The sequence below is a fragment of the Macaca thibetana genome, chromosome 5 (genome assembly GCF_024542745.1).
Source record: "Macaca thibetana thibetana isolate TM-01 chromosome 5, ASM2454274v1, whole genome shotgun sequence".
Taxonomy (NCBI): domain Eukaryota; kingdom Metazoa; phylum Chordata; class Mammalia; order Primates; family Cercopithecidae; genus Macaca; species Macaca thibetana.
In genome coordinates, this window is record NC_065582.1 from 66,225,644 (window position 1) to 66,240,662 (window position 15,019).

The 15,019-nt window shown below is 38.8% G+C and overlaps 1 protein-coding gene across 1 annotated transcript in view; it reads right to left on the reverse strand.

Moving 5' to 3' along the window:
- The window catches only part of SPRY1 (sprouty RTK signaling antagonist 1), a 47,978-nt gene extending 33,731 nt beyond the window's left edge, over positions 1–14,247 (reverse strand). Inside the window, exon 1 of the mRNA XM_050792663.1 lies at positions 14,130–14,247. The gene's annotated coding sequence lies outside the window, so the exon portion shown is untranslated. The remainder of the gene's footprint in view (positions 1–14,129) is intronic.
- Between the last annotated feature and the right edge of the window lie 772 nt (positions 14,248–15,019).

Below are 15,019 nucleotides of genomic sequence, written 5' to 3' on the forward strand. Positions count from 1 at the left end.
ACCAACTTGGAAATGTTGCCCTACAGACTCGTGTAATAAACATCCTCTTAAAACTTCGGGAGTGCCTCTAAAAATTCTGCAAATGCAGTTTGTCATAGAGGAATACATTCGGATTTAGTTAGCAATCTTTAGTTGTCGATCTCAATTAAAAGGATCGGTGGACTCCAAAGCTGAATTAGAAAAGAATTGTGAAGAATAAAAGAAAATGAAAAAAGTTTTATGCCAAGTCATCACTTCTGATCAACTAGAGGGAAAATGTATATTGACACAAAAAGATGATTATGTAACATTACAGTTCCTATTTACAACAAAGTTCAGAATATGTGAAACCTAAAGTTCAAATGGTGGCACTCCTTATTGCAAATGTAATATAAGGGTATGTAATAAAGGGGAAATTTTCTGCTGTGGGTTTTTTAAATAATTGCTTTACCTTGGCTTGTTGTATGATTTCCCAAAAATCAAGCACATGGAGAAAAAACCAAATTATTTCAATTTTGTAATATAGTTGTATACTTTTTCAAAAAATACCAACTCGTATATTTAGTCAATTAATTAGAATAGAAAAAATTTATCAAGAAGTTTTATAATTCTTAGTAATAGATGATGTGACTGGGAAAAAAACACTTTAAGTAGGAAACTTGCTTTCTGCTTTCTTACAAACTACAGGATTTTAGACATTTATTATCAAAATTGTGCCTTTTCATGCTGCAGTGAGGATAACTTTATGTGGAATTGAAGGTTCCGTAGAAACTTTTAAAAGCCACCTAAAAACCAAAAACTTAGTGGAAAGGAAATATTTTTCCAGGTACTATGTATCAGGAGTAGCTTAAAGTCTGGCAAAAACAAAGTAAACAAAAACAAAACTAGAATCTAAACTATATATAAATATAAGTATGGAAATTTTTAGTTCAAAATACATTGTTTAGTCTCCTTATTTACAATAGCAAGTGGTCCTGTTGAAACTTTATAAATATATACATACATAATACACACACACACACACTGGACTTTCAAACGTCTGAGCACTTTCAAAAATTAAAGTTGTGTTTGGAATTGCTTCTAAAGAACACAGAGCATTGTTAAGAACATCAATAACAGTAAAAAAGCATCACTAGAAAATAGCGTAGAATAAGAATCAAGCCAAAAAGCTACATATTCACTCTCAATATTATGAATTGTATTAAAATAGGCTATTTAAAAGAATAAAATTGATTAAATTGTATTTTTTTTCATAGATCTCATTAGATTTGGGGATGTAATGAAATTTTGCTAGTGATGGATAGGTTTCTTGTGAATGTGTTTGGAATAGACAAATGAAAAATAGAATATCATATCAGAGTATCTTATTTGGTTCTTCAATTACCACAATTGTGAGCTGAGAGGTCAGTTCACCAATATGATAAAACCAGGAGAGGGAGCACTGAACATTCTACCTTCATAAATCCTACAAAATATATTTGAAAGATTTCTATTGCAAATATACTCTATTTCAACCAGAAATGTATTAAAATAGTTTTCATGAGATCAAGTATTTTTAAATTACAATAATAAATAAAATCCATGAGATTTTTATCTAAAACACCATCACCCTAGGCCATGTTGTATCAAAAAATTAAATCTGCTGTACAGAGTTGATCAATAACCCTCCACGTCATTTAGCACTAAAATGCATTAATATGTTTTTCTCTAAATATTACATTACAAATAAATGTAAGTATAGCCCTGTCACCTTGGATCTAAAAGACATTGAATGAAACCTGCCTCTCCTTCTGATTCCCTACAACTGTAAGACTTTGTAGCAATTCGGCCGGGCGCGGTGGCTCAAGCCTGTAATCCCAGCACTTTGGGAGGCCGAGACAGGCGGATCACGAGGTCAGGAGATCGAGACCATCCTGGCTAACACGGTGAAACCCCCGTCTCTACTAAAAAATACAAAAAACTAGCCGGGCGAGGTGGCAGGCGCCTGTAGTCCCAGCTACTCGGGAGGCTGAGGCAGGAGAATGGCGTGAACCTGGGAGGTGGAGCTTGCAGTGAGCTGAGATCCGGCCACTGCACTCCAGCCTGGGCAACAGAGTGAGACTCCATCTCAAAAAAAAAAAATGAGACTTTGTAGCAATTCTAAATTTTTAGCTTAAAGTATACATTTTTACTTAGTAAGTTTAATTACATTATAACTTGACTAAAAATGGATAACTGGAGTATGAAATTTTTTCAAAAATGAAAAACAATGCAAATATCAATGGAAAAATCTTATGATAATTTTCAGTTTATTAAGATACGTCTAAATAAAGTGGAATGGAAAGTGAGCCCTGACTTGTCCGTAATTTTCATGTGAAAACAAGATTAGTCATCTCTTGTGTTAATTTGAGTTTTGAAAAAGAATAAAGTGAAATGAAAAAAATTCAGTAACTCATCACAACTTCTAGTGATTAAAAAAAAAAAAATTGGCCAGGCGTGGTGGCTCACGCCTGTAATCCCAACACTCTGGGAGGCTGAGGTCGGCGGATCACCAGAGGTCAGGAGACCAGCCTGGCCAACATGGTGAAACCCGGTCTCTACTAAAAATACAAAAAATTAGCTGGGCATGGTGGTGTGTGCCTGTAATCCCAGCTACTCAGAAGGCTAAAGCAGGAGAATCGCTTGAACCCGGGAGGCAGAGGTTGCAGTGAGCTGAGATCCCGCCACTGCACTCCAGCCTGGGCGACATAGCTGGACTCCGCCTCAAAAAGAAAAAAAATTTAATACAGTTATAGGAAGCTTAACTTATTCATGTATCTACTTTGTTTGCCAAAATAAAAATAACAATCATGTGTTCCAAGCTTTTGAAAAATAATACGTTATTAATTCTCCTAATGTTTCTGTGAAGTCATGATAAATAAATGTATTACAGTCTTTTATCTTGTTGAGAAACAAACACACAAACTAAATAATCACAGACATTGATAAGTTAGCCTATAAGCATCTAATAAATCAATGAAGACCGCTAATGGAAACTAAGTTCTCTTTACTTTCCTTTTAGGGCAATAGTCACTATATTACTATACTTCCCAAGAAAAGCTGGCAAGGATAGGCCATTTTATTTTCAGTTTCCTTTTGTAAACAATCTTTGTAGTTGACAGAAATAGACCAACCTATTCTGTAAATTTTCCATAAACATTCTCTTCATTTTCATAAGCGTAATTCTCATCCTTCTGCCTTATTTGAAATACGAATGTTCCGTATTGGTTTCAAATTCTGAAAGTGGGCAAATCAAGCAGTACATTGAGTAAACTACACTGAATGATTTGAGTTTGTGTCAGCTCTATAATTCAACTAACCATTTGTGTACTTTGTCACAGGCGATTCTATTTTTCTGCAAGTTGTCAGAAAACAAAGAAATGTACCTGGAAGTGTTCTAAATTTGTGCACTTTATTTCTTAAGTGCCATATTCCTTTGGAGAGAATGAAAGTGGCAAGAGTTCAGACAAACTGCATCCCTACTATATATGAAAGATTTTACTAATTAAACCCACATGGTAAGATTGTATAAGGAAACATCTTTGCCATAGTACAAAACAGTCCTCATTCTTATCTAGCTAATGGCAAAATAAATCCTGTCTTCTTTCCTTTTCCAGTGATGTCAGATGTTCCCTTCTAAGCCTTGACTTGTTCTTTATTTTCATGAGAATACAAGATTAGCCATCTCTTCCACTGATTTGTATTTTGAAACAAGAAGTGGAATGGCCCTTATAATGATCACCTGGTATCATCTTTGATTCTGGTCAACAAAAGTTGTCAATCTCTCATTCCCACAACTACCTACTGCTATCTTAATATTCAGAGACAAGCACCTAAGAACCTACATTAATTTAAACTTGTAACTGTCCCCCAAAGATAGTACAATAAGAAAATAAAAGTGCGTTCTCATTAAAACAAAAACAAAACAAAAAAGCATCTCTTAGGGCTTGCTCACTATAATCTGTATTTCATATTGAAATAACCTATGTTAAAGGCTACAGTTTATCCTTTATTTGAAGGGAAAAAAAGTAGAATATTTATTTGATAAAACAACTATACCCATACCCTTTAAGAATAGAGAATGACTAATATTGAAAAAAGAAGGCCTGACACGGTGACTCATGCTTGTAATCCCAGCACTTCGGGAGGCTGAGGCGGGCAGATCACCTGAGATCAGGAGCTCAAGACCAGCCTGGCCAATGTGGCAAAACCCTGTCTCTACTAAAAATACAAAAATGAGCCGGGCGTGGTGGTGGGTGCCTGTAATCCCAGCTACTCGGGAGACTGAGGCAGGAGAATTGTTTGAACCCGTGAGGCAGAGGTTGCAGGGAACAGAGATCGCACCACTGCACGCCAGCCTAGGCAACACAGCAAGACTCCATCTCGAAAAAAGAAAAGAAAACATACAAAATTTCCCAAAAGAGGTTTTTTAAAAAATATGTTTATACTTAGAGTTTCCCTCGATTTGTAATTTTCTTGGCACATTTCAAATAACTCCATTTATATAAACATTACAAGTGGTCTATAATAATTGATAGGATACATGTATTGAAGACCTGAGTTCTGACAATATTATCCTTGTATATCATGGTCTATAACTTTAGCTTATGTGTCATATTTAATCATAATGCCCCTATGTCCAGTATTATAACTAGGAAAATAGCATGCTATTGTGAAAAGAGTACCAGATATAGGATCAGATGATATGAAGTCCCAACTTGGCCACTTTCTAGCTAGGTAACCTTCACTTAATTTCTCTGAACCTGCTTTCTCATCAATAATCTGAAGTTAATAAAAATACTTGGTCTTCCCAAATCCTAGTGCTACTGAATGATTTATTATATATGCAAGAGCTTTGTAAGCTTTAAAATTCTGTACAAATTATTAATTATCATTGTCTCATTCACACTGTATGATGAGGAAATGTTTAAGGCCCCCTTTTTCTAGGTCCTTCACCCCAAATAATGATTTTATTTGCCTCGTAACTTTTTTGAGGCAATTCCATTTTACTTTTGTTTTTCTGAGCCTGAGAACTCTAATTTTAATAATAGTATTGCTGTATGTGTGCATGTGTGTGCATGATGGGGAGGGATTTTGGAGCAGCTATCTGCTAATAATTTCAGATTACAACACCTGCTGAGCCCTGCTCACCATATCATTTATCTGGAATTTTCAGTCATTAATATTGTACTTCTAGTTAAGATAAAGATCATTATAAATATTAAAAATCCACACTATAAAATTTGTAAACTCTTTGTGATCATTGAGTATAAAAAGCAAATGCATATTTTAAAAAGTGATTGAATAACATTTATAAAAGTTGAAAATAAATAGAAAAGTAAAAAACAGATAATCCTTCTACATATTTTCAAAAGGTATATTTACTGCTGCCTCTTTTTTATAATCTTTTAGAATGTTAGTTTTGATGTCCCATAAATACGACAAGTTTAATAGCAATACAGTTTCCATCAGTTACTAATGTATTATATGAATCAATGTTCTTGTATTAACTTAAAAAATTGATAGCACAGATACATTTCATACAGCCAGTGCATTTAACCTAATGACAAAAAAAACCTGTGAAGCGCCACCTATTGTTGAAAATAAGTCATTTCAAATTTCAATCAAAACAAAAAATGTGCTTGAGTCTAGGAACTGGGTATTCACAGTGATCACCACTTTACATTATTTTCTTTTTCTTTTGCAATACTGCCATATGGTTTAGAATTTTAGCTTTTAATAAAACTGCAAAAAAATCATTATATATATGGGCTACTTTTTGAGGAATCTAAAGACATGAAAAGGCTATATCTGTCTATAGGAAGTTACAAGATTGATGGAGAAAATAAAGTAGTGGGGACATTGAGTTTTAGCTAATATATAAGAATTAATATATAAAGGTGTTTGCCCATTTGAAGTAGTTACTTAGAAAAGGTACTTATTCCAATAATGCTACGATTGTACAAATCTTTCTTTATATTCACATTGTATAATTGCATGTATATTGTGTAATTGTAAATATATATTTACAATACGAGTCCTTGTAAATATTCCTGGTATTGTTAATATCATCTGGGCTTACATCACATTCTCTCGAAATATCTCAATATTGTATATGGGATATTGTATATATGGTAAATAATCTCAATATTGGAAAATGTCTCCTTTTTCAAGATGGATTTGGATTTTTCTAACACATAAATCAATAGAAGCCATGTGTATGGAGTAAGATGAGTGCTCAGGCTGAGTTGAGTCTTCTGGGAAGAAAAACAAAGTATCAATTTACATTTTTACATATATTAAGTAAGACAACCAGCCTCCTAGAGGAAGACACAAAAGAAAGAGGACAGTGAGTAACAGGGGAAATTTTAAGCAGCTGAGAGTAACAGGAATGCCTTCTACTTTGGCTTGTTTCCTTCACTGGCCATGTTACTTTCACAAATCTCTTTCCCTCCTGAATCCCAAATGGGCACCTGTGAAGTGGATACACTTCAAACTCAAACCTAATTCAGTTTTTTAATTCATACTCTCAATAATTTATCCATTTGCTTAATACATATTTACTAAGCACCTACATCATGCCAAGGAGGATGAACACACTATGAACAAGACAGACAAAGTCCCTGTCCGCATTCCTTATGAGAGTTCACATGTAGGAGGAAGAGACAGGCAATAAACAAATTAATATTTTGTGACAGTAATGATAAGTACTGCCATGAGAAAATGAAATTTGGCTGGAGTGATAAAGGTTGAGAGGCGATGACTGCTTTAGCGAGGGTGGCCAAAAAGGGTCTCTCTGAGAAAGTGAGATTTGGGCAGAGCCATGATGTGGTGAGGGAGTGAGCCACTACTGGAGAAGCAGGAATCCAGCAGGAGAAATGGCTAGTGCAAAGGCCCTAGGAAATATCACATGGAACCAGGGAGAGGAAATGTGGTAAAGAGGAGGTCAGAAAGGAAGACTACAACTATATCATTTAGAGCGTTGTAGCCCATAATAAAGACTCTGGGTTTTTTTCTAAAGTCATAAGAGGATTTGCAACTGATGGTTATCTGTTCAAAACGTTTAAAGACCTGCTATGGGCCAGGCACGGTGGCTCACGTCTGTAATCCCAGCACTTTGGGAGGCTGAGGTGGATGAATCACCTGAGGTCAGGAGTTCAAGACCAGCCTGACCAACATGGCAAAACCCCATCTCTACTGAAATACAAAAAGTAGCCTGGCATGGTGGTGGGCGCCTGTAATCCCAACTACTCAATTACTCGGGAGGCTGAGGAAGGAGAATCACTTGTACCTGGGAGGTGGAGGTTGCAGTGAGCCAAGATCACGCCACTGCACTCCAGCCTGGGTGACAAAGCGAGACTCCATCTCAAAAAAAAAAAAAAAAGAAAGAAAAGATCTGCTATGAAAGATCTGCTATGTTAAATGTTAAAAGGGTGCTGTTGGGAGAATTAAGAGCAAAGAGAAATATTTATGTTAACACATAGCATAAATTATATATTGCTATAAAATATAAAGTATTAATCATTATAGGAAGAAGAAATTGAACCTTATCATAAAATAAATAGGATTCATAGAAGAGGAAAAGAAAAAGACAGCTTATCCTTAGTGCATGGCACAAAGAAATACTGGAAGGTGCAAACAGGTGATAGGCACATTGTGATGGTGGTCAACTTATAAGACTGGCATGAGTGGAAGGGAAGATTTCTTGTCAAAATTGGATAAGTAAGCTAAGGACAAATTACAGAGGGACCTTAATGCCAATATGAAGATCTGGGCTTGATCCCAAGGACAATAAAATTTTAGAGCAATGGGTTACCTTATAAAAAGGTTTCTTCTCAGAAGATCCATCTGACCATGCAGATTGCAGCACGAAGAGGCTGGTGTAAGGGAGCTGACTTCGAGATGAGGATAGTAATCCCAGTGGGTGGCAGGAACAACTTGGAGCAGGGTGATATTGGCAGTGGAAAAAGAGGGAAAGGGCCAGATCTAAGGTAGCTCTGAATGTTCACTGCATGCCTCTTCATTAAATGATGTAATGACAATAGATTGAAGTCTTGCCTAAAGCTTTTAACAGATCCTTAAAATATGGTAAAATATACCTAATTTGGCCAGTCATACTAAAGAGGCTTACTTTGGGAAGAAACCAGTCACATAGGAAGTTAAACATATAAAGCAGGGGTCCCCAACCCCTCGGCCACCGACCTGTACTGGTGGAACTGGTCTGCACAGCAGGAGGTGAGCGATGAGCGAGGATGAAGCATCATCTGTATTTACAGCCACTCCCCATCACTCACATTACTGCCTGAGTTCCACCTCCTGTCAGATCAGCTGTGGCATTATTTTCTCATAGGAGTGCAAACCCTATTGTGAGTTGTGCATGTGAGGGATCAAGGTTGCTGACTCCTTATGAGAATCTAATGCCTGATGATCTGTAGCTGTCTCCCATCACCCCCAGATGGAACCATCTAGTTGCAGGAAAACAAGCTCAAGACTCCCACTGCTTTTACATTATGGTGAGTTGTATCATTATTTCTTTATATATTACAATATAATAATAGTAGTAATATAGTGCACAATAAATGTAATGCACTTGAATCATCCAGAAGCCATCCCCACACCCCCAGTCTATGGAAAAATTGTCTTCCACGAAATCAGTCCCTGATGCCAAAAGGGTTGAGAATCAGAATTTTCTCAATGATATGAATTTTTAGACTAAAAGAAGGAATCTGTATTCATCAGAAGAGTTAGAGGCATTGCTAGTCTCTTCCATTCACTTCTGTTCAATTTTGAAAGAAGAGGAGAAAAAAAGCATTTTCAGGGAGAAAAGTGTTTATAAGAGATCACTAATATTTTATAGCTATGTCTGGCCAACTCAAGGAATGGAATGTTGACTATATTTTGTGCTGTAACCGGAGATATCAAGCAGTATTTATGCTCCATTAAAGAGTTAATCAATTAGACCGTCAAAATGATTGCTGAAGGCCAGGCGCAGTGGCTCACGCCTGTAATCCCAGCACTTTGGGAGGCCGAGGTGGGCAGATCACAAGTCAGGAGTTCGAGACCAGCCTGGCCAATATGGGGAAACGCTGTCTCTACTAAAAATACAAAAATTAGCCGGGAGTGGTGGAGGACGCCTGTAGTCCCAGCTACTCAGGAGGCTGAGGCAGGAGAATCGCTTGAACCCGGGAGGCAGGATTGTAGTGAGCCGAGATTGGGCCACTGCACTCCAGCCTGGGAGACAGAGCGAGTCTCTGTCTCAAAAAAAAAAAAAAAAAAAGAAGATTGCTGAAAAATCCCCAAGTGAAGAGAATGTATAGATATAGATACTAGAAAACCTTAATCCATGAAAAAATCTCAAATACTACACTTAGAGAAAATTGAGGTCAAATATTTGTAATAGCAAGTAAGGTAGGGATGCTATTGTGATTTGAAAAAAAAAACAAAAAACTTTTCAATTCTTTGTCTAACTCTATGTGGTAAGTGAGTCATGGACTTTACTTGCTTCCAAGATCATTTTGGTTCATACACCCATCAATCTAACAACTATGTATTGGTACTAGGTGTGGTACTGTGCTAAGTATTAGGGATACAAAGATGAAAACAAATTCATGGGCAAGCTCTAGGCAGTACCTCCACAGGTGATGGGAATAGGGATGGGCTCAGGCTCAAGATCTAAAGACAGTCAATCCATATCCTAGGCCGTAGCCTAAAGATATTTTGGTTTCTCTCTGTCTCTCTCTCTCTCTCTCTTTTTTTTTTTTTTAATTAAAAAAAAAAAAAAAGACTCCTTAGAAAAAAAGAATGAGCTGGTCCAGTCTGGAAATTATGGAGAGAATAAGGCAGTTATTTTATGAAATAGAATCTTCAAAGTCACGAAAAGAAGGGCAATGCAGGACCATGAGTTAGTAAAAGTGATGACTAAACAAAAATCCGTAGGTAATAATAACCAAAGTATCACATTTCTTTCTTGTTTTTGTTTTAGATGGTGTCTCACTCTGTCACCCAAGCTGGAGTATGGTGGTGCGATCTTGGCTCACTGCAACCTCTGCCTCCCAAGTTCAAGTGATTCTCCTGCCTCAGCCTCCTGAGTAGCTGGGACTACAGGTGCGTGCCACCATGCCCGGCTAATTTTTGTATTTTTAGTAGAGACAGGGTTTCACCATGTTAGTCAGACTGCTCTTGAACTCCTGACCTCATGATCCACCTGCCTTGGCCTCACAAAGTGCTGGGATTATAGGCAGAAGCCACTGTGCCTGGCCAAATATCACATTTCATCAAATCTAAGGTGTCAATTATATGATGCATTTTTATTTTATGGACTATTATGAAATTTTTTAAAATGCTGCTAATTCACTCATGACACAATGCTTCCTTATCACTTATGGTTTTATATTAAATACTTATTAAAATGGCTTTTTAATGCTGATTTGTGCACAGATGTTGTCACATATCATTCTTGTGCACACCTGAAAAGAAAAATGTAAACAAAATAAGTTTATTAGGGTCCCTAAAACTACTTCACATTCAGAGTCTGATTCTTCTGAATTACTTTTGACTCAGTCATTAACGCTTATGTTTTTCTTTTTTTTTTTTCCTTTTTGAGACAGAGTCTCGCTCTGTCGCCAGGGCTGGAGGACTGTGGCACAATCTCAGCTTACTGTAGCCTCCATCTTCTGGGTTCAAGCAATTGTCCTACCTCAGCCTCCTGAGTAGCTGGGATTACAGGTGGCCACCACAACGCCCAGATACTTTTTGTATTTTTTAGTGGAGATGGGGTTTCACCATGTTGGCTAGGCTGATCTCGAACTCCTGACCTCAGGTGATCCACCTGCCTTGGCCTCCCAAAGTGCTGGGATTATAGGCGTGAGCTACCGCGCCCGGCAGTGCTTGTGTTTTTCTATAGAAGATAATCTTATGGCCATCAAGAGCATTGGGCAGCATTTCTTAAAAGATGTAGCAGTTCTTAAAAGAGTGCTGCATCATTGTTCTCTTGTTTTTTTCCAAAACCTGTTCTGTGTTTTGATACTGGAATGTTCTTGATCTTATCAAAAAAGTGTCAATAAAAGGTTTTCAGACAGCAGCCAGGACTCACAGTCCTGCCTCAAATGGTCCTTAAATAGTTTCCTGAGTCAAACATGGAGAGGCTGCAGTTGTTTGGTCATGCAGCCAGGAATAACAAGCACGTTTGCACATGGGCAGGCAATAACAACTACCTCACAACTTGACTCCTGTCTGCCAGACAGCAATTGTAAAATCCAACCCGAGTTCAGACGTATTAAAATGTGGATGAAAATGTGCGTTTGGGAATTGATGGAATACGATAGCTAATATATTCTCCTTCAATAATCTTATGCTTTTCCTATCTCACATTTGTACAGACGACACACAAAGTGATTTAGTAGTTTGCACAAGATTATATAGCCAGTATGTGGGAGAACAAGGATTTGAAATCAGGTATACAGGGTAGACGGTGAGGAAGTTATTTGGTAGAAAGAAGAGAAGTAGACAGAAAAGGATAGCTGAACTGCTCTGACAATAACAGGACATTCCATTGAAGATCCACGCCCAGCCTATTGCTTGAGGTCTTTAAAGTTCTTTGACACTTTAGATGGCACAGTCATATGATGGTTTATTTTTGTCGATTCTCATGAAATTCTTGTCTCTCTTTTATCATCTTTGATGGCTTGACTCAGTTTCTGCTCCTTAATAAGCAGTAAGCCTGATAAATATAAACATCAAAGTCTGTCTGGGAGAATTGGGAGTACTGCACAGAGAAGGGCACACTGAGCTTAGGTTTGGTGGATGGCAGACAATGTTGGTGGTGGGTGGAGCTAGAGGGAGGACATTCTAAAAGCTAATTGAGTGTGCAAAGGTATAGAGGGCAGAATGGTCATGGCACATGATATGGTTTGGCTGTGTCTCCACCCAAATCTCATCTTGAATTGTAGTTCCCATAATCCCCACTTGCTGTGGGAGTGACCTGGTGGGAGGTAATTGAATCATGGGAGCAATTATCCCCATGCTGTTCTCATGATAGTCAGTGACTTCTCATGAGATCTGATTTTCTTTTCCTGTCTTGTCTTTTTGTTTTTTTTTTTTGTTTGTTTGTTTGTTTTTTTTGAGATGGAGTCTTAATCTGTAGCCCAGACTGGAGCACAGCAGTGCAATCTCAGCTCACTGCAACCTCTGCCTCCTGGGTTCAAGCAATTCTCCTGCCTCAGCCTCCTGAGTAGCTGGGATTACAGGCGCCCGCCATCATGCCTGGTTAATTTCTGTATTGTTAGTAGAGATGGGGTTTCACCATGTTGGCCAGGCTGGTCTTGAACTCCTGACCTTGTGATTTGCTCACCTGGGCCTCCCAAAGTGCTGGGATTACAGGCGTGAGCCTTGGTATGAGGCCCGATCTGATGGTTTTTCCCCCTTTGTTCGGCACTTCCAGCCACCATGTGAAGAAAGACATGTTTGCTTCCCCTTCTGCCATGATTTTAAGTTTTCTGAGGCCTTCTCCCTAGCCGCACTGAACTGTGAGTCAAACCTCTTTCCTGTATAAATTACCCAATCTCGGGTATGTCTTTATTAGTAGCATGAGAATGTACTAATACAGCATATATGGAATTTAGAGAGTAAGAAGGTAGAAGTCAAAAAGGGAAGGCTAGATGGGAAAGCAGAGATCAGATCACATGCCATGTAAAGAAGTTGTAGGGTATTCTGTAGAAGAGTGGTTTTCAAGCTTGTTTAGCAGTGACTTATTTCCCCCTGCCCTCAAAAAGTACTATTTGAAAACCTAGACTATAAAAGAGATAAGATGGAACTGCACTGAAGGAAGCAAGGATGGGTCAGTGGGGCAACTGCACACAACACAACTTTAAATACACTTCTAGAGCTAAAATGCACACCCGGTTGGGCGCAGTGGCTCAGGCCTGTAATCCCAGCACTTTGGGAGGCCGAGGCGGGTGGATCACTTAAGGTCAGGAGTTTGAGACCAGCCTGGCCAACCTGGTGAAACCGCGTCTCTACTAACAATACAAAAATTAGCCAGGCATGGTGGCGCATGCCTGTAATCCCAGCTGCTCAGGAGGCTGAGGCAGGAGAATTGCTTGAATCCAGGAGGCAGAGGTTGCAGTGAGCTGAGATCGCACCATTGCACTCCAGCCTGGGAGACAAGAGGGAGACTCCGTCTCAAAATAAATAGGTAAATAAAAGTAGAAATAAAAAATGCCTGCCCAGGGAATAATAGGAGAAAGATCACCTTGGCAGTAGGAAAGAGGATGAAGGGGTAGAGGTGGTCATTTCTCTTAGCTGCTAGGAAGCCACTGCAACCACGGCAGTCATCTGGGCAAGAAAACTGAGAAATAAGAAATGCCATGTGTTAGTCACGGTTAGATTGCTAGGTAAGTTTAGGTGAAGAGGGATTCTTTTTTTTTTTGGAGACAGAGTCTCACTCTATTGCCCAGGCTGGAGTGCAATGGTGCAGTCACGGCTCACTGCAACTTCCACCTCCCAGGTCCAAGCTATTCTGCTGCCTCCACCTCCCAAGTAGCTGGGGCTACAGACATGTGCCACCATGCCCAGCTAATTTTTGAATTTTTAGTAGAGATGGAGTTTCCCCATGTTGGCCAGGCTGGTCTCAAACTCCTGGACTCAAGTGATCCACCCACTTCAGCCTCAAGTGTTCGGATTACAGGCATGAGTCATGGCACTCCTCCTGGGACTCTTATAAATATATAGTAGAAACCACACAAATATCTAAGGCTAGAAAATGAAGTACAACCAGTTATACACAAAGTGGAACTGGGAAGACACAAAATGGCGCTGTCTTTTTTTGTGTGCATGTTGTCTGATGTGTTTATATAATGAGATGACAATGTATATTTAAAACATTATTGAAATAAATGCTCAGTATTCTACTGTAAGAATATATCACATTTACTTAAATATTCTAGTCCCAAATTTTAAGAAGAAAAGGCACAAATTCCTATAGTACTGGGTCTCACCTCTGATATCAAGCTTCCATGGGGCTGATTTTCACTATCTTGCCGCAGCCCTCCCCATGTCCTGCTTGCTAAGCCACATGTAGTAGAAACAATAATGTCTTTGGGAATGGCAAATCTCTCACATCAAAGACCACGCACCTGGGGCTTTGGTTCTTCTGATTCTTCGTGTACACTTGCTTCTTCTGCCTTGTGCATCACAGGGGATCTTCGGAGAATTTCACATGCAATCTTCTTGTGAGGCAGATCCCAAGTTCAACCAACATTTCTGAAGATTCCTATTCAGGGCTCATAACACACGTGTGTGTTAGTGGTTGAAATATTGTACTTAAGGCCCCAAATTTATCTTTGAATTGGACACTATTTTTGTGGGACCTAACACAGAAAACAATCAGAAAGTTTCAATCAGGACATATGAAGGTAAAAATAAAGGAGTTATTCCCCTTATTAATTAAATCTCTTCACCAGGCTGGGCACTGTGGCTCACACCTGTAATCCCAGCACTTTGGGAGGCCGATGCACACGGATCACTTGAGCCCAAGAATTCGAGACCAGCCTGGGCAGCACAGCAAGACTCTGTCTCTGCATAAATTAGCTGCAGATGTGTGCCTGTAGTCCGAGCTACTCGGGAGACTGAGGTGGGAGGATCGCCTGAGCCTGGGAAGGTCAAGGCTGCAGTGAGCTGTGATTACACCACTGCACTCCAGCCTGGGCAACAGAGTGAGACCCTGTCTCCCATTCCATGCACACAAAGCTCGAGTGTAAATATAGGTCAGTGTTGATAATCAGATGCAGAAAATTATGAGCTGCCTTAAAGCTTTTTTCTGCATAGCAATAAAATGCATAAGAAACCTGTCTTTTTCCTGACTAAAAAGTACACTGTATAAAGCTCCTTTTCTTGTGCCATACTACTTACTAGTGGTGTCTTTATGAAGATGTGACCAAAGAAATGATATATTCAGCATCCCCTGTAATATAGAACTTTCCTCCCCCATCTTCAATTTCCCATATTGTCACCAGGAGCAAAATCT